This window comes from Schistocerca nitens, chromosome 2 (genome assembly GCF_023898315.1).
Source record: "Schistocerca nitens isolate TAMUIC-IGC-003100 chromosome 2, iqSchNite1.1, whole genome shotgun sequence".
Lineage (NCBI taxonomy): Eukaryota > Metazoa > Arthropoda > Insecta > Orthoptera > Acrididae > Schistocerca > Schistocerca nitens.
The window spans coordinates 514,119,641-514,133,057 of record NC_064615.1 but is presented as its reverse complement, the minus strand read 5'-3'; the positions used below and the strand labels follow the sequence as shown (position 1 = coordinate 514,133,057).

The 13,417-nt window shown below is 41.0% G+C and overlaps 1 pseudogene; it reads left to right on the top strand.

Moving 5' to 3' along the window:
* Positions 1–200: 200 nt before the first annotated feature.
* On the top strand, positions 201–295 carry LOC126237750 (U6 spliceosomal RNA; annotated as a pseudogene).
* Positions 296–13,417: the final 13,122 nt, after the last annotated feature.

Below are 13,417 nucleotides of genomic sequence, written 5' to 3'. Positions count from 1 at the left end.
ATGATTTTACTAACGAGGCCATACTAGAAGTATTCTCAATATCTATAGAGATACCTAGTATAAAATTATTAGACCAATTTTAAGACTACCTCCAGATTGGGTTCGTTCGCTGCTTCTGATAGAACGCACACTGGTCTGATCTTAATTATATTGTTTCTGCTGACAGCCAGGCGTCTTTCCGAAGCAGTGAGACTGATATAGTCTCTCTTCGGAGGTATATATACTAAAATTGGAACTTTACATAGAAGATCAGCGCAAGGGTGACACTCAAAATCGTGAAGCGTCTCACATTTTCTTCTACTCAATACATGAATTTTTAGATAGGAAGTTGTAACTGTAAAAAAAAAGAAAAACAATTATTTTGTATAAAGAAAACTTATGTTAAAGTGTCACGTTCCAAATCATTACGAAATGTTGTATTTATGATCTATGGAACAAGTATTAATGTATATATGTATCCGGAAGAAGCAGGTACGCCTTCTGCGTCGATGTAACGAATGCTTCACTGTTACTACGAGGGACGCATCTATGCGTATGCACTTACAGGCAGTCTGTGCACCATTTCTGTACGTAATTTTAACCCCTTCAGTTGCAGATATAGACGTGGCGCTACTTCACTGGGCTGGACGGTGCATATACGATCGTTGGCTGTCTGAGACAGATAGGAACAGCTCTTCGCAAAGAATTCGGTCCCACTAACACTTCCCAGGTGGACACCATACAGTGGGATTTGCGTAGACTTCGCATCACTTTTGATTTTTTTTTTAAATTTTGTGTTAAATAAAGTGTTGGTCTATCCTTTTCCCATCCAACACTAATTTTGTGGGAGATGGTTATACTTTTAGTCAGTTTAGTGACACGTTGTGAGTGTGGGTATGTACTGTGGATTTTCAGTCGTTATTTGCGAGTTTGATATGGCGAGTCCTACAGTTATGTTACTGTTTTAACATGGTACAACATCATTTTTTAAATACCGATGGCGGTAATTGGTAACAGTGTACATTTAGCGTTGTGTTGTGAGTGCACATACTTGGATTTTTCAATAGTTATTTACGAGTCTATTGGAGGCAGATTTATAGTGATGTCACCCATTGCTAATTTAAGGATAATGTAGCCTTGATACTTAGCAAGAGCATTTTTGAAGATAATAACGCAATGTGTGAGTTGTTTAGCTCGGGATAAAAGGCAACATGTGAAATTTTGTGGAACTATAATGTTTCGAGACACTCAACCGATGTTTAATATTTCTGATGTCATAGAACACAGGTTCTACGTATCCTCATATGTAATATACTAACTGCAAATAAGAACTTACTAAACTATACTATACTACACTATACTATACTATACTAACAGTATATAAGAACTTCATTTTAGTAATTGTCTCAAATATTGTGTGTACTACAAAACGTTTTATCTGTTATACTTAAACGGCATATCACGCAACAGTGACTTAATTAAGCCCAGAAGAGTATAGACGGTAATACTATTCGACTTTCCAAAATGAGGAAAACTTAAATGAATAATGAAAGTGGAAATCAAGAGTGGTTTCTGAACCGTTAAGTTTGGATAATAGCTTTATATGGAAATTAAAGATAATTGCAAAACTTGCAAAGATAATAATGTGTGAAATGAAGGACAGCAGAGAGTGAGGAACTAAATGCCATATGTGTCACCTAGACACTTTCGAACAGAGAGCCAGAAAATGTTGGTTGTCACCAGCAGTATAAGAAGAAGAAGGAGGTACTAGAATTATAATATGCAAAATGTTAACAGTTGCAAACAAGCAGAAATGAGAAAATAAAGACTAGAAATGAAAAAATATATATAAATAAAAAAGGTATAAACGAACTGTAAATCTCATGATTTATATGAAGAACACATAAATCATGTTGGCTGACAAAGGTATTTCAATCTCTCTATTTCTACATCTGATGTTCAAATGGTTCAAATGGCTCTGACCACTATGGGACTCAACATCTTAGGTCATAAGTCCCCTAGAACTTAGAACTACTTAAACCTAACTAACCTAAGGACATCACACACACCCACGCCCGAGGCGGGATTCGAACCCGCGACCGTAGCAGTCCCGCGGCTCCGGACTGCAGCGCCAGAACCGCTAGACCACCGCGGCCGGCTACATCTGATGTCTTCCGAAGTACAGAACAGTACTCTTTGTTAGAAATTCGTAAATGTATGACGACACAGAGAAAATTAGTACTTACAGCAGTCTACTAGCATCGAAATACATTGAGGGAAACGTATAAATAAACGACGTCGAAGCTGGCGGCATGGTCAATAATACAAAAAGTACTTAAGTTACTCAACGGCTGAAGGCAGCAAAAAAAGTTTAGGGAAATAAAACTACATATTAACGCAGTTAACTTAGCAATGAAATGAGCAGCAAGAGAGTCCTAGTGAAATGGCAGCAAAACAAATTTGAAGGATCGAAAATGAAATGGTCGCCGGATAGATGATTCAGCACCTGTTAAATTCAAAATGACTTACAGAAAGCTTAAAGTCGACAGCGTCAACTCTATCAGTCCAAAAGCATCTACATTGTTGTAAGAATAAAATATTAAATAGAAAGTTGACTTTGATTGCCGATATGAGTGGGAGACTCTGACTACTAACGTGTTTGAACAAAAACATAGGAGAACATAGAAATCCAACTTTATAGTTGGAGTTCAATGGTAACACATCTGCTTATTTTACAACATCGTTGGGGTAAGTAACCATCAAGTGATTGTTTGTGTGAGCATATGAAATACAGGGTTGCCACAAGTTCTGGAAATATTGGAACATCGGGGAATTTCAAACGTACCAGGGAAAATAGGTAAATGTAAGGAAAACTCGAAAGCGGCTACAAGGGATGACATGGTTAGTTTACGGAGACGCTACGAATCGTTGCTACGTATCGGGTCTGCCTATTTGAGGCAGGTCGTTTTTCACTGACGTGCAGTTCCCGCCCGTCGGATCTGTACTCTTCGATTTGCCTACAGGTCGGGTCAGCTAGCGTGTGAGGGCAAATCGGGGGGGTTTCGTGATTTATCCTAGGAGCCAGTACCTACTCGACCGAACAGAGTCCAAGAGCGGCGGGTTTCAGGACTTCCGACTACGTCTTAAAGCATGTATGTTGTAGAGTGCGGCATGTTCAAGGAGTTTTGTGTGTCGTAGTACATTTCGCACTCTGAAAGTTGTTTATATATTTTAGAGAAAGTATGGACGATACTGGGAAGAAAATTGTGGCAGTGGCAGTGGTTTGTACGCACTGTATTCATACATGTCTCGAAAGAAAAATTGCACAACGCCTGTAAAATAATGGACATAGCAGAGTGGGTAATTTCCTACGATACTGAACGTAGTGCAAGCAACATAATGTTCACTTACACCGCTCATCCCTCCCATTTTACACTTACTTTAAGAGGCATATATTTTTCCGAATTTATTTCTGAAATTATTGCTGGTACTTTAAACCCGTCTTTACAACTACAATAAAATGTGTATTTTGTCACCAAATGCGTTTATTGTACTGAAATGCAATGCATTAGTGGTCTGTAATAAAACATACGAGGAGCGTTGACTAAATAGTGCAACAATTTTTTCAGCGGCAATTTCGATTGAAAGAGTAAGGAATTTTTTGTGGGGCATCGCCTTATATTTGCGCTTCAGCCCTACATTGTTTCATGATGTTCCGTCAGGTGTCGGAGCTATACGTAGACTACAAAGTGTTGCCTGTAATGGAGGTACGTTCCAAGCAGAGACCAGAATTGAGTTTCTTTTGGCGGAAAACCACAACATCGCTGATATTTATAGGCGCTTGCCCAGTGTCTGCGGAGACTTAGCAGTGTCCAAAAGCACGATGAGTCGTTAAGCGAGGCGCCTGTCATCATCGCAACAAGGTCGCGTGAACCCTTCCGATCTCCCGCGTGCCGGCCGGCCACACACAGCTGTGACACCTGCAGTGTTGCAACGTGCGGATATTTTCATTCGAGGTGATCGACGGTCACAATCACATATCTCGCTACACAGCTGGACGTCCCGTCTGGTAATGCTGACATACTTGTCCACCATTTGAGGTACTCAAGTGTGTACCCGCTTTGTTTCTCGTCCCCCAAAAGACGACCTTAAAAGACAAACGAAGGACGGTCTGCGCGGAATAGGTTGCGCGTTAGGAGGCCGATCGTGACAATATTTTCCAGTACATCGTCACAAGCGATGAAATATTGGTACATCAGTTCGAACCGGAAACAAAACGACAATTCCTGGAGTGGCCTCACACTGCCTCTCCTCCGAAGAAACAGTTGAAAGTCGCACCCTCCGCCGCTAAAGTCATGACGACGGCCTTCTGGTACTCCTAAGGAGCTATCCCGTTTGGTGTCCTTCCGCATGGTGCAACGATCAACTCGCAATTCTAATATGTTACCTTCACGGAAGTGAAGAAACGACATCAGCGTGTTAGTCGCCACAAAAATGCAAAAGAGCTACTCCATCTCCATGACAACGCAGCGCCTCGCCCAAGTCTGCGGACTCGAGAGGAGCTCACAAAAATTCATTCGACTGTTCTTCCTCATCCAGCCGATAGCCCGTATCTCGCACTTTCCGTCTTCTGCTTGACCCAAGGAATGATGAACTCCGCGCGAAGTAGTACGCGGATGATGCCGACGTTATTGATGCAGCAGAACGTTGGCTCACACGTTCACAAGTAGAATGATATTACACAGGCCCTCACAGTAAGGTACTGTAAGGCCGTCGCATGGACGGGGATTATGTTGAAAAACATGGTTCGTAGTGGGGAATAATGTAGAGAATTGGAATGGTGAATATAATCAATCTACTTTTAGAAAAAAAATTTATTGAATTACATACTAAGCGCTCCTGGTATTTACAATCTGGCTTGCTTTCCACACCTAAAAACAGTTCGTTACAAAAGCATTTGAGGCTACTTACGATATGTTATTGCGCCCTGAATGGTCAAGGGAAGGCAGGATTCGGTTATGATTGTGGACGGGGCCGTAATCAGTTACTGTTGCTTGTCTTTTACAATTAACACAATTTATTTTAAATCAGTAGTTCCAGATTCAACAAGAAGTTAAAAAAAACACACTTTATTAATGAAGGAATAAACAACTGTAAATAATAGTGTTTTCAGTTAGTTACAATTTAGCAAATCACCATTAAATTCAGATACACCAGATAATCTTTTAAAAGCAAGCCACTGTGATCTGGGCAGAAGGCCTTACACGCCAGGAATGGCAATAATACAAAAAGTTTTGAAACCCGCTATAAAACAGCAAATACAATAGCAAAAGTTAATTAAAGAAACAAGCAACTGATCCAGACGGTGCTCCAGGAATCGACCTCTGAGAAGGTCCGGCAACAGCCAAGAGCTGCATTCACTTCGCAAGATGGTGGTAACTGAGACTAGTGGCAATCTAATGAATGACTAATGATAATCTTGCTGAAGCTACCTGACGTCCGATAAACCAAATGCAGTGATGTAACAATACGCCAAACCCGGAACCGGCGGTCTGCGCTATATCCCCAGAATACTGTGTTTAGAGGTCCCGGAAAGATAAAGGAACCACTACCAGATTTCCGTCCGATTCCACAAACCCGAAAAACTGAACAAAGAAGCCACAGTACAGAACACCAGACAAAGTAACGGTAACTGAAACCCCACTCGATTTACGTTCGATGCAAAACCGAAATGTAACCAAACAGAATCAGCAACAATACGTCATTGCGGAAACAATCACAACTACCAAATAAGTGACATGAAATTCATTAGGCACACAAACGCACACTGAACCCACTGTGACAACTCTGACGATGTTGGCTGACTGAAACAAATCTCTTCACAGCTTTATAATTCACAGGTGAGTAACCACACCGTGTAATCACTGAGCCAAGTGCTTTCAACGCGGTAAGATCTTCAAGTACTAAGTGGTACGCATATCCACCAAACTGCACATGACGGCGCGATGATAACCTAACACACACATACTACCGCTACCACACGGGTGACTGACTCCGCTCTACTTGGACTAAACTGCACTCATCTTAAAGCTTGCTGGATCCGGCTTAAGACGAAGTCGTCCATCCTCGTGACCACAGCCCTTCCATCTGGCAGTCCATGCATGCCACAAGCGGTCCTGTCGTGTTCTCGCACTGCACGGATCAGCTCCTCCTGAGTCCGCAACCAAACTAGCCACTCACATGACCCGGGAAAACAACGACGGCGCCAAAAGATAGGGCAACAGAAACTACATATCGATAACCGCCGCTGCTGCCACTAGCGGACACGTAACGCATTCTAAACCAAGTGGCGCCAGTTGTAACGTTCCCTGGAAACACTCACACTATTAATAAACTAAAATTTAACTGTACTATATACGCCGCTATGAAGCAATTTGTATATACTGTAATTATTTAACCAAAAATATTATTTAATTTTGTGTAAAGGACATTCGTTATTATTGTAATATTTTCTGTAGTAATATTCTCAATGTATTTATGACTGTAATATTTCTATACTCATAATGTAATTGCGAAATGTGTCAATATCTGCGATAGCAAAAATGTAAAATTCAGCCACAGAGGAAAATAATGTTGTAAGATTACAAAGAGATGTTAATGGTCAGCAGTAGTATAAAAAGCACCATGTAGTGTGTATTCTTTGTCGTCTTCCTCGAGAGCTGAGAGTGAGAGGAAGCTGTGACGTAGCATTTTATGAATGGGTAGACTTCTTTTGTCTGTATCCAGAGTTAGCCGCCATTAGAGGAGAAATTACAAACTAATGTAAGTTGAATTATTGTTGTGTCTAAATACATTATAATTTAACAAAAGTGTGTATTACTAATGTAAATTAGCTTGCCCATGTCATCTATAATATTTCTTTAAAGAATTTTCAGCATTTTTAGCGGTGTTGCTGGGCTGTGCCGCGACCGAACGATTTGCAGCGGCAGCACATTTAAAAAATTGTTCCGCTAAGAAAAATTAACCAAACCCGTAAATCGGGAGCAGATAAAAATTAGCAGTGAATTAAGAAAATGTTTTTCTTTTACAGCGATCCTGAGACTTACGGAATTATTTACTAGTTTCACATTTGTGCATTCATAGGCGGATAGTTAACGTTGAAATTTAACAATTTTGGTTCTTTCAAATAACTTAGATGTATAGTGAAGTGTGTTTTATCAATGATAATTAAACGTCGGCTTGGCAATATTTAACCATTTTCTGCTAATAGAGACAGTCTTGTGTTGCATAGCTAACGCTGGGAAAGAATTCAGTAAATATTAAAAAAAAAAAACCACTGCATTTAGAAAATGTGTGCCAAGGCCGAATTATGTAAAGGATTTAATTCTCAACTAAATATTCTTAATCAGTTAATATGAATTCAGCATGAGAGGGTTGACTAAGTTCACGTAATTTTAAATGTGCTTAATTCTGTCCAAATGAATTTTTATTACCACACGTAAATGAGAGGTTCTACAACAAATTTCGTACGTACTGACTGAAAGCAAATAATAATAAAAAAACTATTTATAAATTTTTGTGACGGCCTTCGTAGCGACAACACTTCGCTGTAGAAACGGCCTACGAAGTCACCGCCACACTTTTAATAGCGGGCCGACCGGTCCGCTGGAACAGTGAACAGAAAGATGAAAACCCAAACACTCGGATTAAATGAAAGTCGGTACTTATCTTTATTAACGACGATACAGAACACAGTGGTGAACATGGTCTACAGAAATCTGTCTAGTTCGAGTCGGTGCGGCTAGGTCAGCGTCGGCTGACGACAAACAACAACTCTGCTGCGATGAACACACAACTCACTAGCAGGTACACAATTCGGTGGCGAGTATACAACTGAGCGGCGAATCCAGAACTGTCCTAGCGCTCGCGACTCCAGCGCTTAAGAAGCCAGAAGCCAGCGGTGGCGCGCGCAGACTTGCGGCGATTTCCTGTATCGCTGGCGCTGCTTATGCGGACGGCGTCCGGACTTTGATGCTGCCAACCTTTTTGGCAGTGGGCTCGGTTGGCATTACTGGCTAGGATATAACATAAATAATAATAAAAAAAAGGTATTCACCTTTTTTTAATTTAATTTCATTACATTGGCGCCCAACGTGGGGCTCGAATATGCAGTGGCCACAAAATACCCATGAGATAACTAGGGAATTATTGTAGTCGAACTTTGTTGGAGAACAATTAATAATTTTTTCATGTATTGTATGTATTGCGTAACCAATATTGTGTGGTAATACCTGTATATGATTTTTTGCATGAGAACACTATATACCCAGAGGCAAGCTGAAGAAGAGAGCTCATTATATCGAAAAATTAATTACCTACCGCAATACCAGGGGGCAGCTGCACCCAAGATAGATCACCAAAAGGTAAATCTACAGTGTAGTTGTCCTGTGGGTAGTAAAGTAGCCTCAATGCAGTGTTCTCGGATCATTAGTGGTGTGCTTGTTGTTAGTGTTCTTTTTCTTAAAAAAAAATAACAGGACATTTGAGTAGTTAGTCATTGTAGTATATAATAAGTGTGTTTCAACAAATGACCATTTCTTGTGTGATTATGTCAGTGAAACCTGAGTGTTAGGATATTTAGTTCAGATTTTGTTTCTTTTGTTGACTATGGTTAGATTGCGTAGTCAGAAAGATATCAACATGGATAATGAACAACAGTTAGCAAGCAGTGATACCGTGTTAGAAAGTGGGGCACAAAGTAATGTTAGTGGCGTACTTCAGGAAGTACAATGTGACAATCTGGGGGCAGAAGGGCAAGAAATGTTGCCACTGCCAGCCAGTGATTCAGTAGTTGAAAGTAGAAATACTGTACCACCCACAAGCTCTAGACACGGACCAGAGAGTGGTGAGGTGTCAGAAGTGCAATCATTAAGAGTTATGTTCGAGCGCGTGCTCAATTTCCAAGCTACGTTTATGCATGAACAAGCAGAGCGTGATAGACGCCAGCATGAGAGAGATTTGCAGTTAATGCAATCTTTGGAAGCTATGCAAAGTGAGATTGTTAGTTTGAGACAAAACTATGAAACCATACCCCAAGCGGTGCAAGAACTGAGCGAAAGAGTAGATAATATCCAAGTGGCTAACGCCAGTATCGTGGGTGAAATCAGTGTACTGGCTAACAGGATGGAACAATTAGAAATTGACACAAGTCAAGTAATTGAGCTCAAAATTTCCGAACAAGTGCACAAAATTGAAAACCAATTTACAAAAAAAATACACGAGAAGGTGCACGCCGCGATTGAAGCCAAAGACGTGGGCTCTAGACTTGGCCACTGTTTCTATGTTTCGATACAGTGTATCGATACGTGGAACTGTTTCAGTGTTTCGGAACGGCTGTGGTTCACTGTTTCGAAACAGTGGTGTTTCATTCCGCCCCTGTCTCGGATAACCGGACCAGATTCGATCTCGAGCCAGACACAGAAACTGTATCGTTGTTTCAAAATAAGGCTGTTTCAGTCCACCTGTGCTTGTATCGAAACAGTGATGTTTCATTCCGCTCTGTGTCGGACGAGATTCGGGCTTGGCACAGGTACTGAAACACAACATAACACCTCATGAAACACTTTCAAGAGTGTCGAAATCTTCTGGACAAGCATTAGCGTGAAGCTGAAGATATCCGAAAATAAAGCTTCGATTCTAGCTGACTGTCCTATTATGAAATGGCGTAACATCTGCTTTATAAACACTAACCAAACAATAAAACAACGCGTACTATTCACATTCAAAATAATAAATATGTGAAAATCATTCAGTTAAATTACACTTTCCTATAACATACGCTTCTTTGTTCATGTACAGTAATCACATTAAGAAACGGAAATAAGCCTATAACATTTTGAATAAAAAAAAGGCGTAGAGTGACAGTTATTAGACATATACATATATTTGATGTAGGTATAATTGCAAGCAATATGTTTGACGTATCACTGATATTGTAATGGTGAATTTATAGTAACGGTTCGAAAACCCTTGAAAGACAAAAATTTTTTCTGTTATACTTTGTTATTTATTCGAATTATTTGGCGTTATTTGTGAGTCTATAGTCACTGTGCCTATTATCCACAATGATTCCCTTTGTGTGAATGGAAACTAGCAGGATGGGTATATTACCGGTACTAACAGAATATGGGAATCCCAGTAGCATATCCGTTGTTTCTGCAGTTTGCTCCCACTTCAAGTTCCGTTTGTGGTAGTTCTCGTCTTCAGCTATGGCTGTCCTCAGCCAACTGAAAAGTATGGAAGTCGCACGACACGAAAACAGCACATTTGCTGCAGGAAATACGAAACTGCCAAGACGCCTAAGTGATAGTTTCATGCTTTCTGCGATATGATTAGCGCTCTCGCACCTCATTTGTGTTTATATGGACATACTTATAGAGTAGACATTCAAGATGATAAAATGTGTAGGTTTATTAGATTACAAAACACAAACTGTTTCACTGTTTCGAAACAGCGTATCGAAACATTACATTGTACTGTTTCATTTGTTTCGAAACAGTTACGTGTTTCAGTTCGCCCATCTCTAGTGGGCTCCAATGCGGAAGTGCAGGACCTAAAGGGCGGTGCACACTGACATTCCGCTGTCTAGCGGAGCTGGAAAACAGCTTGATGCACGGCGACGCACAGGCGTGTCACGCCAGCCAGGTCCAACAATGATAGGCATATAAGTACAGCAGTGAAAAATTGCGACTGCGAGACAGAACAGGCAACCAATGTTAGCGAAACAAACAAATGTCACTGCAAAATAGTGATTGAAGAAAGCCTGATTAGAAACCGACAGTTTCAGATCTTTACAACGGAGAAGAAACCTGTTCACCCTGTAGTATTTATCAAGGGATTTAGAAACATTTTGCCTAGCGTTTGGAGTCATACATAGAAAATACAGTTCGTTATGTCTTACATACAAGGAGATGCTGCATTATGGGCAACCGAAGCAGCTGACAGTTGCGACACATATGAGCAATTTGAAAAGGCATTCTTGGCCAAATATTGGTCAACATGTATTCAGGAGAGATTACGGAAAGAGATATATAATCCAGAGCCGTATTCTCCACGATTAGGCAATATGCGAAAATATTTTGAGAAATACATTAATAAGACCCGTTACTGGGACGAGCAGATTTCATCCCGGGATTTGATCAGACTTCTGAAATCACACTTGCCGATACACGTAAAGGAAAAACTTACACACGTATCGGAGAACGACATGGAACATTTCTTGTCTGTTCTGGACTCAATTGACCTGATTCAGGAGGATGTTAAGGCAGCCTCTGAACAGGCTAGAAGTAACGGAAACGGTTACAGAAATTGTCGAAATAACACGCCTCCACCAAATAATGGAAACGGCGGAGGTAACAATAGGAGACAAGATTATGTACAAAACGGGAATAGAGGTAGAGACCGGAACGGCAATAGTCCGCCGGTGAATAATGACCGGAAAAGGAGGTCAGAGGACCGATATGAAACAGGCCCACCAAGCAATAGTAGATGGAATAATGCCAGGGGGCCGTGGAACACTAATACCTATAACGATGCAAACCGAACTTGGCCACAGAACCAGAGGCCCAGTCCGGACCGGCAAAACAGTGAAAGACATGACAATAACCGACCGCCACCAAAAAATGCGCCAATTGCGCAACCGTGGCGGCCGACGCAACACAACTTACACATAGTGGAGGTCAGCGACACAGAGCAGCCACACCCATCCACCAGCAATAATCCAACAAACTAGGGTCAGCCGAGATACGCTCTCCATCGTCGGCAGAGGTTTGGATTGAGAGCAGCCCGACACAGAACAAAACATCGAGAATCTGTATCCTCAGGTATAATGACGGGGTACAGATGGGACATGAATTAATAACTGAACCACCCACGTGCATAAAGGAGCACAAAGACAAAGTACAAGCGATAATAGAGATCAAAATTAACAATATTGATGTGCAAGCAATCGTAGATACAGGTGCTACTGTCAGTGTCATGAGTATGGACTTATTCAGAGTACTGGGGAAAGAAAAGCGTATGCTGACTTTTCCTGTGAACAATTGCAAAGTCACTGGAGCCATCAGTGCACAGCGACAAATAATTAAACTCCAAGTGCGGGTAGAGATGTATATAGGGGGAGAAGCCATAGCGTGCTCATTCCTGGTAGTAAAGGGTTTAAAGGTAGCCTGCAGTTTTGGGGTAGATTTTTCTGAGGGAAAGGGACGCAGTAATCGATCTTTCTCGGGGAAAATTTAGTTTGATGAACGCGGGTAGGAGGATAGAATTGTCCATGCTCAGATCTGAAGAGGTACCTGTGCCTAATTGTAATGCTTTTAACATAAAATGTAGGAATCAGTGGATACTACATTTAGACAATCATTGTCTAGGACAAAATCTCTATTATCCAGACGTACAAAGTGATCAATTAAAAGCAAATGTGGACGCACTTGTGAACAAAGTATCACAGTCCGAAAATTTGAACTCAATGCAACAGCAGGATTTGGTACAGTTATTATCTAACTATGCAGATGTATTTTCAGAACGACCAGGAATTGTTAAGGGGTATCAGTACAATATCGAGGTGAAGCCTCACAAAACCTACTGTCGAGCCTCATACTCCATTCCTTGGTCCAAGAAGGAAATAGTAGCTAAAGAAATTAGAAAACTGATAGAGTGGGGAATAATAGAACCGTCTTTGTCCCCTTATAGTAGTCCTTTGGTGGCGGTAGCAATAGCAGATGGACAGGTACGGTTAGTATTAGATGCGAGAGACATAAACGAAATTATTGTACCTGTCAGGACTCATCCGGAAAACTTAGATGAGCAAATTCAAAAATTCCATGGAGTGCAATATTTGACATCTGTTGATATGAAAAGTTCTTCTGGCAAATCCTGCTCACACCCGAATCGAGGAAATATACTGTATTTATATTTGGGGGAAGGAGCTACAAATTTAGGGTACTACCTTTTGGCCTAAATGTAAGTGCAGGAGTTTTCATAACAGCCCTCAACGCGGTTTTAGGTCCGGATTTGCTGCAAAGGGTAACAGTGTATGTAGACGATCTGGTGATTGCTACTGCCATCTGGGAGGAGCACATAGAACTACTGGGTAGAGTCTTAGAAAGGTTTAAGTAAGCGGGAGTAACAGCGAATCTTGAGAAATCCAAATTTGGACGTAATCAGATTAAATTTCTAGGTCACATAGTAACACCACAAGGCATCAAACCTGACAGCAAAAAACTTGACGCAATTCGTGGGTTTCCTAGCCCGAGAACTAAGAGACAACTCAAAGCGTTTATAGGTCTTGCATCTTTTTTTAGACGGTTTGTTCCAAACCAATTAACGAATAACGAGTCGTTATTGAGCCTGTTGCGTAAAAATGCGCACTGGGTGTGGA